Source organism: Diadema antillarum, unplaced genomic scaffold, assembly GCF_040938485.1.
Source record: "Diadema antillarum isolate AM-2024a unplaced genomic scaffold, OU_Dant_1.0 seq00000821_RagTag, whole genome shotgun sequence".
NCBI classification, from domain to species: domain Eukaryota; kingdom Metazoa; phylum Echinodermata; class Echinoidea; order Diadematoida; family Diadematidae; genus Diadema; species Diadema antillarum.
In genome coordinates, this window is record NW_027271698.1 from 850,456 (window position 1) to 864,556 (window position 14,101).

The 14,101-nt window shown below is 42.3% G+C and overlaps 1 protein-coding gene across 3 annotated transcripts in view; it reads left to right on the forward strand.

Annotated features, from left to right (window-relative positions):
* LOC139739863 (fibroblast growth factor 8b-like) overlaps nt 1-14,101 on the forward strand; it is a 72,384-nt gene that overhangs the window by 46,065 nt on the left and 12,218 nt on the right. The gene's annotated exons all lie outside the window — the stretch shown is intronic.

Genomic DNA, 14,101 nt, shown 5'->3' on the forward strand with positions numbered 1-14,101 from the left:
TGCCAAAGAATGTGTGCAGAATATGCATTGGAGTTCTATGAAGTAAACATATTGGTGGAAGACAATGCACTGTGATGTGGGCGTTTACACTGGTCAGATTTTTTTTTTTTTTTTGGGGGGGGGGGGTTAATTTATCGTTTCTCATGATGTGACCTTTGGTTCAGCAGTATTCTGGCTTCTACACATATGTATGATTGTCTGATATGTATAGTATATATTTATATCAAAACAAACTTATAACATCTGTTGGAAGAGATGAATAAAAGAATCTCATATTAAAAAGACCAAAAAAAACAACAACAACAACCAACCCATTGGGATAGGTCATGCCGGCGGCTTGGTGAGCAAGTGGGGACGATGAGGACTGCGGTATAGACAGGGGCTCATGGGTCGAATTTGGGTTGCTCTGAAAAGGCATCATATTAAAGCAATGGCAGTGGGATAAAAGGACTGAGGGACAATAAAAAAAGTACGGCGGTTGCAAATCACCAACAAAGGCGCACAATTTCCATAGTCTCGCTGCGTGTTTGCCGGCGCGCTCCATCGTACGACAGAGCGAGTCGGCATTGTTGACAAAAAGCTACTGTGAATCGCAACTTTGTAAAGATAACATGTGCCGATGAATAGACGAAGAGTATGAGAGGGGTAGACACGGTCTTTATTATCACGATTTGTAGGGTTAAAGAACCGTTTCGGCCCTCTTCAACCATAGTATGTCTACAGCAGGACTTCCAAAATGTGCAACATGCATAATGACTTGTCATTTTTGTCACTGGATTCTTGCTTGCTTATCCACAACGTGCACCGATGTGATATGACTTGATACTTGATAACAGACATGTTTATGTCTGACATGTCTGACGAGGTATGTACAAACACACTCGTTTTGCCTGTGTGCCAGATCATGCTTCTCAGAACATACTTCCAAAAGTAGTGCAGCAGATGTTTAAAGGTTAATTGCAGTAAAGAACATTTGCAATAACAATATTTTAGGAGAAAGATACATTTTGGTAGTAAGGTGTAATCCCTAAAATCCGTTAATCCGCTAGTGAGTTCCAGTGACGATGTCATTACACCTGTTTCATTATATTCCACCTGTGGATATACCGTGCGTTCACTTTAAATGGAATTTTTGCCTATATTATGCATGTTGGTTAGGCGTTGTCATCACGACTAGAGCTGCCACTTCTGTCTCAACTCAATGATCATATTATTTTCCTCCTTCACGAAGACGAGTCCGGGATAAAGAGAATTCACGAACGAACGATCCCACACATTTCTAGAATAGTTTTGCCAAAGCCTTGTCATTGTTGCAGAAAATTGGGTGCATACCGCATTTGCAGAAATTGTTGTGCCAACCGACAAAGCGAAACGGCGTGGCAAAAGATTTTTTTTTTAAATTTCATTTATTTATCTATTTGTGTGTGTGGGGGGGGGGGAGGGGACTTGTGGCAGAGGTGACCCCAGTTAAAATAGGAAGATTCGAATTTTCCCGTGCTTATTGCTCAGACTGGATTTTTTGTTTTATTCCTTAACATCAGGTGGAATTCCTGCAGTCTACGTAATGTGAACACCTCATCAATCACTACCAATCTGCATCAAAATAAATATCCTTTCTATGTTGATGATTATTTTTCCAAATGGTGCAATATCTTCTGCCTCTGAAAAGTTTTCTTGCAGAACGCGCTCCCCAGGCACTAACTCAAATAATAAGAGATAGCGTTTCAAAATCTATACCATCTAAAAAAGCAAATGATTGCATTGGCAACTTGGCTTGAAGTTGACTGATGTCCACAACACCATCCAAATAAGTACAGCCTAGCTTGGCCATGCTATTAGCAGCTCGTTATATTCAAGGCATTTGGCAATAAAACTGTCAATGATAATTATGATCATGGAAAAATCGAACAGAATAATATCAAGTGACTCAATGCCACTTGCTGGGCACAAACTTAAGCCGTGTTTATTCTGTTTGTGAAAGGATATGTGTCCAATCTGAATAACCAGGTCTGAACGTTGTGAATGTGTGAAATGAGCTTGGGCAAAATGACACGCCAATATGCCATCACACGTACCTAGATATTTTGTGGAGTCATTTTTTTTTCTTACAGCACAGATGCGTTCGCTTTAATTGCAGCGCATTTTTGTGTCCAAGTACGTGCATGTATGTGTGAGTATTCTTCCAAAATGATAATCGTACTGTTCGCATGTTTACATTCCCGTGTTGATACGACCATTATACTTGTACTTGTGACTCCATCCCATGTATGTAGACAAGTAAAGGCGTTGTGATTATTTTCCAATTACTGTCTGCTGAAATTATTTTAGAGTGTTAATGAGCTGGAACATGCTGTAATGGCATCACAAGTATGTATAGGTATCCAACGAAATCTAGTCATCAGTTTTGTTGTCGCAATGCTTGTGCGTTTGCTTGCAAGTTTGATTACTCATGGTTCATGTAGGCTGTATGTGGTTGCGGGACTTGGTATGAGAGCATTGGAGGACTGAGATGTGAGGGTAGGATACCTGTCAATGTACGGAAAAGCTTTCGAAGTTTATTGAGAAGGGAGTACGGGCTGGCGGCTCCCATTCGAGACCCAAAGAATGAAAGAATTTCGACCGGATGTGATCTCCATCACCCCGCTATATTCTCACCAAACTTCTCCTCCCGTCTACACAGAGGCCTCTCTTCTCTCACACACACTCTCTCAAATATTGACTATCCATCGATCGCCTCTTTGATTTGGGACCTGGTTGTACCGCCAAACATGACGGTGTAGCACACATACCACCAAACAGTTCCCCCACCGTTCCTGCATGTTTGTTTATTTCCGCTTTCTGCAGCCCCTGGTATAAGTAGTGTAAATAGACACAGAGACAGTAGAGGAAAAGATGTTATTTATAACGTGCTCGACGACATGTTAGTGAGGGTATACTGCAACCCACGATATCGTTAATCTCCCTACTTTGCCGAAGAAGTACGCAGTGTACATAATTCAAAACGGAAAAAGCATGTGCATGATGAACGAATATCTGTTCAATTGCTATATTCGACAACCCCTGTCTTTCTCGGCGGAGGTGATTCAATTTGTGTGTGCCTGGCCTAGAACCACTGGCCTGGATCGTTTTGTTATGTTCTTTTTTATTTCACCCTGAATCGCATATGCAACCCTCATATTGGCGTTTTTGGTAAATAGACAACTATTTTGCATAGAAAGCATGTTATGCTCAATGGTCGGGAACACTGAAGCTGTGAATACATACACCCAGGACTAGTGAATTTGAAGGCACTCATTTGTTCAGATCATCGACCGACCAGCTCCTAAGTTCACCGGATAGATGAAGAGTTCAGTCCGGTAAGTCCCACCTTCCTCGAAGTTTAGTTAGCAGTAAGTGCTGTGCGAAGCCTGAATGGAGATAATGAAGTTGTTACTTGTAGCTCTGGAGGCTTGGTAAGAGAACTCCTACTCGATGCCCATTGTACCTTCCTTGTAAATATTAATGAGTGCATTCTCCTGTCATCCCAGCTCTTTAGTCCCATCTATTCATCGTGGCATTCAGGCGTCTTTGATGACACTTGAGAGCAGATTTGGACCTGAGTTGGTAACTTATTCTCTTTCAGTGCAAGCACACGAGGGGTTCACAGATTCCTAAAGGAACCAGCACAAGGGGCTTACTCAACCTCGTCAATCCCTAGGTTCTCTTCATTACTCACCCCTATTAGTTTGTAAAGCGAAAGAAGTCAAATCTCTTTGTTTGTTCGAAATTCCAAAGCCCCTCTTGTCCAGTGGGCGATGGCTTTTCCTGGCAGTTTAGGCCTCTTGAGCATTTGAAGAGAGAGAAAACCCGGCGACTGGCATTGCCAATTCTCCTGGTCGTTCTGCCACATCTAGAGGCAGCCAAAGCGGATGATGAGACGTAATAAAGCGATCAGCAATTAAATTTCATTTGAGGGTAATTTTCCTCGAGAGCGGCACTCAGCTCACTCGTCCTCCCCCAGTCGAACCGATGGACCACACACCGAAGTCTGCCGGCCACCGCTGTAGATGACGTAATGGTGTCTCTTTGTTGATGCGGTGTAGGGCAAATCTGGATAAATTTGTCGCCTTTTGTTGGCCTGAAGACAGTGTTTTCGCGAGTCATTTAGCAAGGGAAGCCGAACGTGTATTGTGGCTTTGCACAGGAAGCCGTACTTAAGAAGACAAAAAGACATTCATGTCCATAGTCTGCGACAACGAATTCTTTGGGCCAAAACGTTTTAGAGCTACCGATGTACAACGTTTTGAACACATTACCTCAACACTTTCCTCTACTTTCTCTAAAGCTGTGATGGGAACTTCTATTTGCTGTCCCGGGAAAGAGAACTCGTAAAATTATGTCGTTATAGATCTGAAAATGTGAACAAATGAGGGTAATCAAAATGGCTCGAGACTTGTCCCAGAAAGACGAGATATCTTTATCCACTTAGCAACAACAAGTTAATAACCATCAAGTAAGCGCCAGGGTGACCCATTAGAAGAGTTCGCAACTTGTGTTCGTCTGTGGCAGGAATGAGGTTCGTGGACAAACAAATCGCAATCCTTCAGAATATTCTCGACAAGCAAAGATGGGAAAGGGGAAGGGCGATTTCAACAAGTAGAGGCTAACTAGGTTGGGTCATATGCAGTTGAAAGGACCTTGGTATGATAGATTCAACCCGTGGTTCCTAATTTTCAGTAAAGACCTGTAGCAAGTAAAGAGAGTGTAAAAATGCATTAGGAAAGTGAGTCATGCACACGTTTAGATCCTGCTGTCGGCTGCTTTAAAATCTTGGAGAGTTTGCTGGTATAAGTATTTTGGTCAGCAAATTTGATTGCGACTTCGCAATTCTGTTCCTTTCTTTTTTCGTGAGTCATGGATGTAGGCCTAATATCTAGACATTGGCGTTTGAAATCAGACGAAGATGTTGAACTGTTCGCTACAAATGATATCAGATGGTCTATGGTATAAAGCAGTTGGTTGGCACGTGATAGTGACGACGATGATGAAGAAGAAGGTGATGAAGACGGATCAGTAGCACCGTACTTCTACCACTACAGCCTAGGTGACGACAGTATAAAGAAATCACGTGCTGTAAACCCATCTGACGTTATATCTACTTAAGATGATGTTAATGCAGGCGGGATTCACATCCGACGTGATCTTTGTATGGCAAGGAATTACGGGTACACCGTTTCGGGTATTTTCTCTGTAAGTTTCAGTTACAGATGACGCTGGAATATCATTAAGCAATTCATTTTACTTTAATTCTCAGTGCAACTACAGTAACCTCCCTTACACCAGGGAGTCTCTTCCACTTCCCTGCTTACGCAATTTATTCCCTTGCCTGTAGGGATTGTAGCCATGTTATAATGTCAACAATGTATTTTTCGTCAGCACATGGAAAACGCAGAGATTTTATGATCGTTTAATTGCCCTTTGACCGTTGAAGAAAATAAGGAGCTACATCACACACATACACACACACGCGCGCGCGCGCGCGCACACACACACACAATAGATATCAAATGTGTGAGGAGTTAATGCGTTCATTGGAAGATTGACAACATTTAGAGACCAGGGGGTGTTTCATAAAGCTGTTCGTAAAGTTACGAACAATTTGCGAGCGACTGGTGATCAGTTCTTGTGCTGAATTATGGAAATTCTGATGATTATAGCACATCAGAACTGATCACCAGCCGCTCGTAAGTTGTTCGTAACTTTACGAACAGCTTTATGAAACAGGGTCCAGGGAAACTTGACAATACCAGAGAGTCTAGAAACTTGGGGAAGAGATTAGGGGAGAGGGGGAGGGGGAGGGAATTTTGGTGGAGAAACACAGAGGTGACAAACATTTTCGAAGAAAGGCCCCTAAACCTGTACCTTTGAACTCGACGTGTTGAAGGAGTCTTCGGTATGCTGACAGAGCGGGGACAAAGTACGTTGGCGTAGAAGAGTTGGTCCGTTCTATTGTAGCGCGCTCATGGCGGAATGACTGTAGAATACTGATGATGGTGAAGTGACGATGAGTGTTTGAACTTCTTCCTCTCACGATCTCAAAATTGTTGAACTCCAGCAGCAACCGAGTGGACCTGTAATTGAGGATTCGGGCAATTTTTTTCTTTTGCTTCTCCATCGTATTCTGGTTCGTGAGTGGAATGTTGCGGTTATAAAGTTGGCTGGAGCTCAAAAACGCCTCGCAGTACGTATGTTCCTGAGACGTCCATGTATAGAGTATAGACACCAGCATGACCAGCTTGCAACGTTTCGTGTACATTGATTATCTATAATCGTTCGTAGCTTGAGTTCGACGAGTCCCACAGTCGTCTCACGTTTAAAGAATGTTACCGGACTGAAGTAAATGGATAGTGAATTCTGATGTCACATGAGAAACCGTTATTGCACATGTATTCTACTATGCAATGTACAAAAGGCCATAAGTGTGAACAGCATAAGCGAAGGATACGTCACTTTATGTGTATACCGTGTTCATGCACAATGCTCTATCTTTACCACATGTTCATTACTAACATAATTTCGGAGCGTAAAAGCTTGGAAATTAATATATTCCAGCCATCTTAAAAAAAACCCAATAATTTGTCACATTTCGGAGTTACAGATTTTACGCTCCTGCTTTCTGCAAAGAGCGTATCGATAACATGACACATTTCATCGTGCTATTCCGTATTCCTCTAAATGGGTGCAATATTCATCAGCTTTGTCGCATCCGTATTGCCCGATCTAAGTTGTAGGCCTATCCATGCAGTGAAACCTGTATAGACCCTTGTTACACCTGTATTACTGAGCTTTGTAGAGAATGGAGCGTGGGCCAGAATCCAGGGGCCTCGATGGAAGTGTGGTTTTCTCCTGGTGCTATTTCAGAACAAGCCAGTCTCGAAGAGATCTTCGCAGTGTCAGCTTCTCCACCTCAGGAAGGGGCTCGGCTATAGGAGGAAGCGCGCATGAGTCTATGGAGAAACAAGAAAGAGATGAGTTTCTGCGGAGAGAGAGGGATGGGGGGGGGGGGATGAGATCTGGAGTAGAGACGAGATTTTCACAAGATTGTTACTTGCTCCAACGAGCCATAAAAGTACACGCCCTCTCCACGGATTTTGATTTCGTCCAGGGGCGGGTGGAATCTTGGCTCATACATTGCTCTGGCTATTAGAAAGGCAGAAATCGCACGACGCGATTGTTACGCTATTTTTTTTTTCATTTTCCATCCATTGCGCTTCCTCTATGAAACAAGAAGTTATTCTTATCAGAAGCGGGAGGGGTTTGGTGCTTATTTATATCGCAGAAAAGGTGATTAATGCCCAAAGTAATTGGCTTACATCTACCACTTTGCAAGGTGTGCTTCTATTAAGAAAATATTAATATTATATTACTGTAAGATGACGAATCGGTGTGCGTGTGAAGATCACGCACTTCACTTGCGAAACCAAGTGAGGGAAACCCCTAATTCAATTTTAGGAATGAGCGATCAGCAACATTGATAGTACGTGACTGTATTTTTGTAATCTGGTTCATCTTAATTTCTCTAGGAAGGCGAAATACTATGTTCCTCGCTGCAGCGATCGAAAGTTGGGTCATTCTTTGCATCTTGTCTGTCGAGGGCTGAATGAGAAATTGCTAATTACCGTTCACCTTAACCCTTAGAATGCTGCTTGGTATGACTCCCAGGTGAGGGAAGATACCCATCAGCACTCACCGCTTCCTTCCGTTGGCAGGTGCCCATTAGCGCGACAACAGTTTACTTTAAAGAATTTTATTCCTCCCAGAAAAGATATCAGTTTTGTGCCCCTCTGTCCTGGAGCGACAGAGCACGAGGGGTCGATTGCATAGGTGCTTCACCTGTATGATCTACTCGTAGGGGTAGGAGGCTCAGCCTGTCGATGTCTCAGTATACGGTGTAGGGATATCTTTAAGGAGGAGATATGGACTGAAAAGAAAATTTTAAGTTGCAGAACCGAAGTAAAACAAAAGCAGCTAACCAACATTAAAGGCATAATTTACCACTTGCATATGAAACAAAGACCCAGCATTAGTGCTTTAACATGTCGTTCTAAAATGTGAGTCAGGGATAGAAACAGCCACTGTAAAAATGTGAATCTTTATAATCGATGTTAAGTATTGTTAAATACACAAAATGTGAACAACAGTTATAATAAAAATGTTTCCAGACTAAACCGTCTACAGTTATGGTTTATTGAGAAAAATAGTGATATCTCCTTATATTTTAGACTTTATTGCAATCTTTTTTATTATGGTATAGGTTGTTTTGTGAAACAACAGACCTACACATATGCATCAAATGTGATATCTTGCAAATTTTTAAATCACTGCTCCCAAAGGTAAACAGGACCTTTAACTGACTATTACAAATTCTGACTCTTGTTTTGTCGTTAAATGCTCTTACTAAATCACCACGTCAGAGTAGTCGCATTGCTCTCACGACTCTTATCGTTGAGTATTAGTAATTTTACATTTTCTCGAGATTATCAAGATTGTTTACAGACTACACATCCCATAAGAAATGATGAGTCGAACCTCTGAGCGTATTCAAGACAGATCGTTCATTATTTTTTATGTAAATTAATATCCTTTTTTGCGATTTGATGATCTCTGTTTTGATCTAATTCCACTAACCATCCCCCAATCCTCGCGCCTGTGCCAAAACAAGAAAGTTACACGTTGAGTGGCTTTACAGTGGTCACATTCGGTAAAATAGTTGGTTCTTATTGATGAAAATTCCCTGATTTTATATGATAGTTGTTCCTTGTTTTAATGGGAGCTTTTGTGTGTGAGTGCGTGTGTGTTTTATCGTACCTAAAACTGGGAGATATGATATTCAGTAAAGAAAAGCGTAACATAGATATGGGACATGCTAAGGGACAGATAAGGGTTCATAGATTAGGGACACTCGCCCCTGGACGACTACCCCGCACAGGTTCCTGAATGTCTTTTCAGATATATGGGACAGTCACCACTGGGAATGATTGGTTGTGAGTAAATTGCTCTACAGAAACTGTCCAGGGAGTGATTGTCCTGTTGTACATCCCCATTCTTCACACTCCAGTTGATTTCGGTGGCGTACCATATTGTTTTTGTTTTGTGTAGTTTTGTTCTGTTCATTTTGTTTTGTTTGAAATCATGGTCAAGGTCTGTGGAGCATGAGATTTGAGGATGCATGTCGAAAGCGGTTGTATGGACCTACTTATGAGTCTGAACACAAGCGTATGCCGTTGCCAGGGGTGACCCAATCTTGTCCCACCCCATTTCAACTGTTTATTAGCCTATGTTTCCAAACAATTGCATGACTTTAAAGATGTTTGATGACTCCCATATCGGTAGTTACAGCAGACACCAGCCTAGAAAGTCCCCCCTAGAGATCTAACAAGGGGCAGAATCACGGTCAAATACAAGCTAGTACATAGGAATGTTCCTCTTGAATACTTGTCATGGCCCACTTACAACCTCGTGCAATGCCTGGTCCTTGGTGCGAGACTAATCGCTGCAGTTATTCTCTTGCGATCACGCTCAGAAATGCTCTCGTGAGTGATAATTTGGGGTTAATGTCTTGCCCAGCGCCACGCGCCGCACTTGATAACGGCGAGGCGTAAATCACCAGATGATAGGTGTCCTTGTTTCGGGTCACGATAGATTACGTAATGTAAACAAATCTCCCTCCGGCTCTCTTTGCCTTTCTCTCTCTCCCTCTTATTTTCTCTTCCCCACTCCACTCCATCCCCCTCCCCCTCTCTTCATCTCGAATGGATCCTCCGTCCAACTCAATTCGTCGCCTTGTCTGTATCACTGTCGTAGAGGGACTTGGCGGTTGTTTTTACACTCGATGTTTGTGGTGGTGGTGTCGAAGAGTGGGAAGAAGTCTCGTTTTAAAGGTAGCGGAGCCATATATCTAGACACCCCCTGGAGTTCACGCAATAGTATGATGCATCTCGACCTAATAATATCATCCAATGAACATTAAAGGGGATGGCTAGTAACCGATCAGGAATAGAATGCTGAGGGATGATTGTTCCAATCCTTGTGGGATTCATTTAAGAGTACATTATATATCTACTGTTGTGTGAAAATCATTTGCTTCAGAACCCCATATTCAAGTAATGTGCAGATTAATGCCCCGTCACTGCAATAGTACTGATGCATCTCGACCTAATAATATCATCCAATGAACGTTTTCTATCTAAAGTGTAGCAGATTGTCTTCCACATGAAAATTCTGTACTTAATACTATATAAGTCAAACAGAAAACGTTTAACTATTCCAATAAACGGACAGGAATTTAATAACTGTTTCTACCCGCACCCTTTCCCGGTATGAATCTAGCAGCCGAATATAAGTTCGAAATAAACTTTGACCCTTTTTGTCTTGATGTCAATCGCCGCGAAATTTCTTGGAAATTTGGCGGGTTTAGAGCAGAGAATCACGACCTTTAATACCGGTCGTCTAGCCATGATTCTTGGCCATGTCCCCGAGTGCATAGCTTGCGGAAGGAGTCCGTGATACATCCGTGTATCAGCGTCGCGAGTAATGAAAATATCAGTTATGGTGTTAATCAATGATTACTCCAATTCCCGCCGCAAATTCTTGGCTCCAACCCAACAGAGAACTTGAGAACTTGAATTCATCTTCATCTTCTTCGTTATCATACTTTTTTGCTGTTCAGTTGCTCCCTCTGCACCTTTTGCGCAATATCTTACACATACTCAAATATACTTGATCCTTATTCTCAGATCCTATTTTCATCCCCTCATTATTTTCAACTACCACCTGTACCCTCCTTTGTCGTCTCTGTACTTAGAAATTTAATCAATGCAATCGTGTTTTAAGAGTCACGTGTAGAAACCTAATGAAGTTTTTGAGCCTAATTAAGACTCGCGTAGTTATTAAATATATACATGTATATTCACTCCAAGATATACCGAAACCGTTTGGTCGTCTACAGGCAGGGAGTGCTTACAGCTCTCCGCCGTATACAGAGAGCTGTGGTCATCAGTAACCAGTCTTCCTGGAGGATTTTCAGTGTTTCGAAAAGATTCAAAGTCCTCGAGGGCAGTGATGATGCTTAATCGTGTCTCACCATAGAACAAATACCTGCAGGGACGTAGATCCTCCCACAGACTGGAACTGCAACCACCAGTACCATTTTAGGAGGGGGGGGGGGAACAATTAGCGGACTTCTTCGAGGCAATTTAAGCACACAACCGACCGATATAATAGGGCCATGAAGCAGTCTTGTGCTGCGAGTTGCACAAACCATAGCTTGTAATAACGATAGATGCAAGTGAGGGGGTCATTATTAATAAGCGTCTCTTACTACATGTACTATGACAAATCGTAACTTTAACTTCTCCCAGTAAGTCTATACGAGCTAAATAGTAAATAACAATGTTTTTATGAGAACAGAGTGTATCTGGTGTTTTTCAAGAATATGTATATACAGCCCTTCAGTCTTGGAAAAAAAGAATAAAACGGAGGTACGAAATTCAAGCACAATGAAGAGCAAATGGGGAAAAGAGAAAAAATGAACTAAACAGAGGGAGAGCGGCCAACTAGGTAAGTTCTCTGAGCCCTGTTTTTAAGCCACTTGTTAAAATAATTACCAACAAAGCGAGGTTCGGGTGTAGCGGCTTGTACCTCACGCTCCAAGGTCTGGTCTACACGAAGGGGACAATCGCTAAGGAGACCTGTTATGGTTTAACCCCACCTCGGACGGGCGCGCTTTTGTCGGCGAGGTGTCGAAAACTCCACTTGCTTCTTCCGCTGTCGAGTTCTTCCCACCGCGGCGGATAGGGCGCTGAGTTGTTAGAAGAGCTTCGGCTTGAAAGCGAGCTCTAAATGATGTTTGTTCGGTTATATTGGGCATGAAATCAATCAAAACATATGAGGATTTTTTCCCCTCCTTATTTGCTTTTTATTCTTTCTCATTGGTTCATGAAATTGTGATTTCTTGCGTGAGTGTCATGTCGGATAGAGACCCGGCAACGAACTGCGGGTCCACGCTAGTAAGTTCTTCATGAAGCCAAGATAAGCTCCCCTCCCCCGCCATCTCTCTCTTTCTCTCTCTCTCTTTCTGCACTGAATAGAAATATCTTCATGACATATTAATCGTGTTTATACGAATTTCCCCATAGTTGGAATTCATCAGCTGATATGCAACATGTATTGTGATTCTGGAATTTTAACCACGCCAGTAGAAATACAAGAGTTTTTGTTCATAGATTCGCAATGACTTATGAGTTTTTCGAACATTAGCCCAAAATAGACTAGGCTGAATTACTTTGATAGAGTCTGGCTACATCCATTTTTAAACAGCGATTACACGATTCTCCAAAAAGAATGTGGGAGTGAGAATAACGGATGATAATATCACACCTCATCAGTCCAGTATCACATCTTATACGACAGCGTTATGTCCCGGCAACAAAGCTACTCACGCCACGTTTCGTTACCTGTTACCGAGAACCTACGAAAAAAAAAGAGCTAAACACTAACTTGGCGATTTCACAATGGGGCCTTACTGCTATCAAAATGCATAGAGAATCGTTACTTTATTGTAAGATGACGCCAGAACGCGAATAATATACGGCACCTTGAATCGCAAAGAGAAAAAAGTGTAAGTGACATTAACAAAATTCCTTGTATACAAGGTGCAATCAGGAAGAGACTTCTAGGTTGGCTATGAACACCAACAGGACAGTCGGTTGGCAGTGAAGAATTGCTGTGGCACTCATTCGAACTTGGGTGAACCTCTGCTTCTCCGAGGGGGAGAAGAGAGAGGGGGAAAACTGGGCAATTTGAACAAGCGTTTAGAGATTGTCGTTAAGAAATGACTGTGTGTGGAATTTGTTCTCATTTCGCCTTTGAACTAAGAAGTGACTGGCCTGTGTAAATGACCTGCGGCTAGTGAGAATTATTCTCCATCAGAACCGGCCACTTTGCAACTAAGTCACGATATCGCCACAAAAGCCAGTGAAATTCCATCCCCAAGCTATTGGGAGAGAATTAGTTTGATGGCTAAAGATTCGAAGTATATTGGCTCTAAGTACTGGGGCTCCTGTCAGGTCTTTAAAGAGGAAGAAAACCCTTTCTTCTTTTCTCGTGCCAGAGGAAGGAGAATAAATGGTGGGAGGGGGGAGGAAATCCTTTCTGCAAAGTTTTATACCCGGGGAACTGCTCCTTGGTGTATAATCGTTGAAACATACGCGTGGTATACACGGCGGAGATGATTGAATTTGAAACTTAACAAACTGTCGGGTGGTGTTGATTAAATTAATTAGGCGATTGGATGACACGAGTTAGACGATCCTCCATGAATTAAGGGCAAACATCAGCCGGAGAAGGGGGCAGAGGAAACACGTCTTGATCGTGTGGCCGCCAAAAAGTGCGGCGTGAGTCACCATGGGACTCGACGACTATATGAGGATGAGGATGATGGTGGGGTTACGTTGTCATGGAGACAGGAGGGGGTTAAGCGCATATGGGTGCTGTGGAAAAGGGTCTGTCAACTTTGGAAGTTGACACCTCGGGGAAGTAGGGAGAAGCAGGGCCGGTGATGTCTGATGTGGTTAGTGCTTAAATACTATGGAGATGGCGGGAGCCGGTGAAGAATGAAGTCTTGAGGGTGACAAGAGATATAAAAGTGAAGGAAACAATGGTGAAAGAAAGAGAAAGGGGAGGGAGAGAGAGGGGGGAGCTTTTGGAAGGAGAAAGAACATATTTCTGCTCATTCAGATGTAGACATACAATAAAGCGCAAAGATCGACTCCTATTAATTTGAGATTTAGTACATCGACATAAAGATATGGTTAAGAGAAAATGTGCCTTTATTTTTCCTTTTCATTTCTTTTCACAGTCGTAAGTGTGTTCGGTCTCCCATATGCCTTTGAAAGAAACAAAACATCTTTATCAGCAGAACATTTTCATGTGATTAACCTAGGTGGTTTGCAATTATCTTAGAAATGACAGCCATACAAACAAATTAAAATAGAGGACAATCACACATAGGCACACAAAAATGCTTTAATTTTAGTGTACGTATTCTTTCTACAGGCAAATC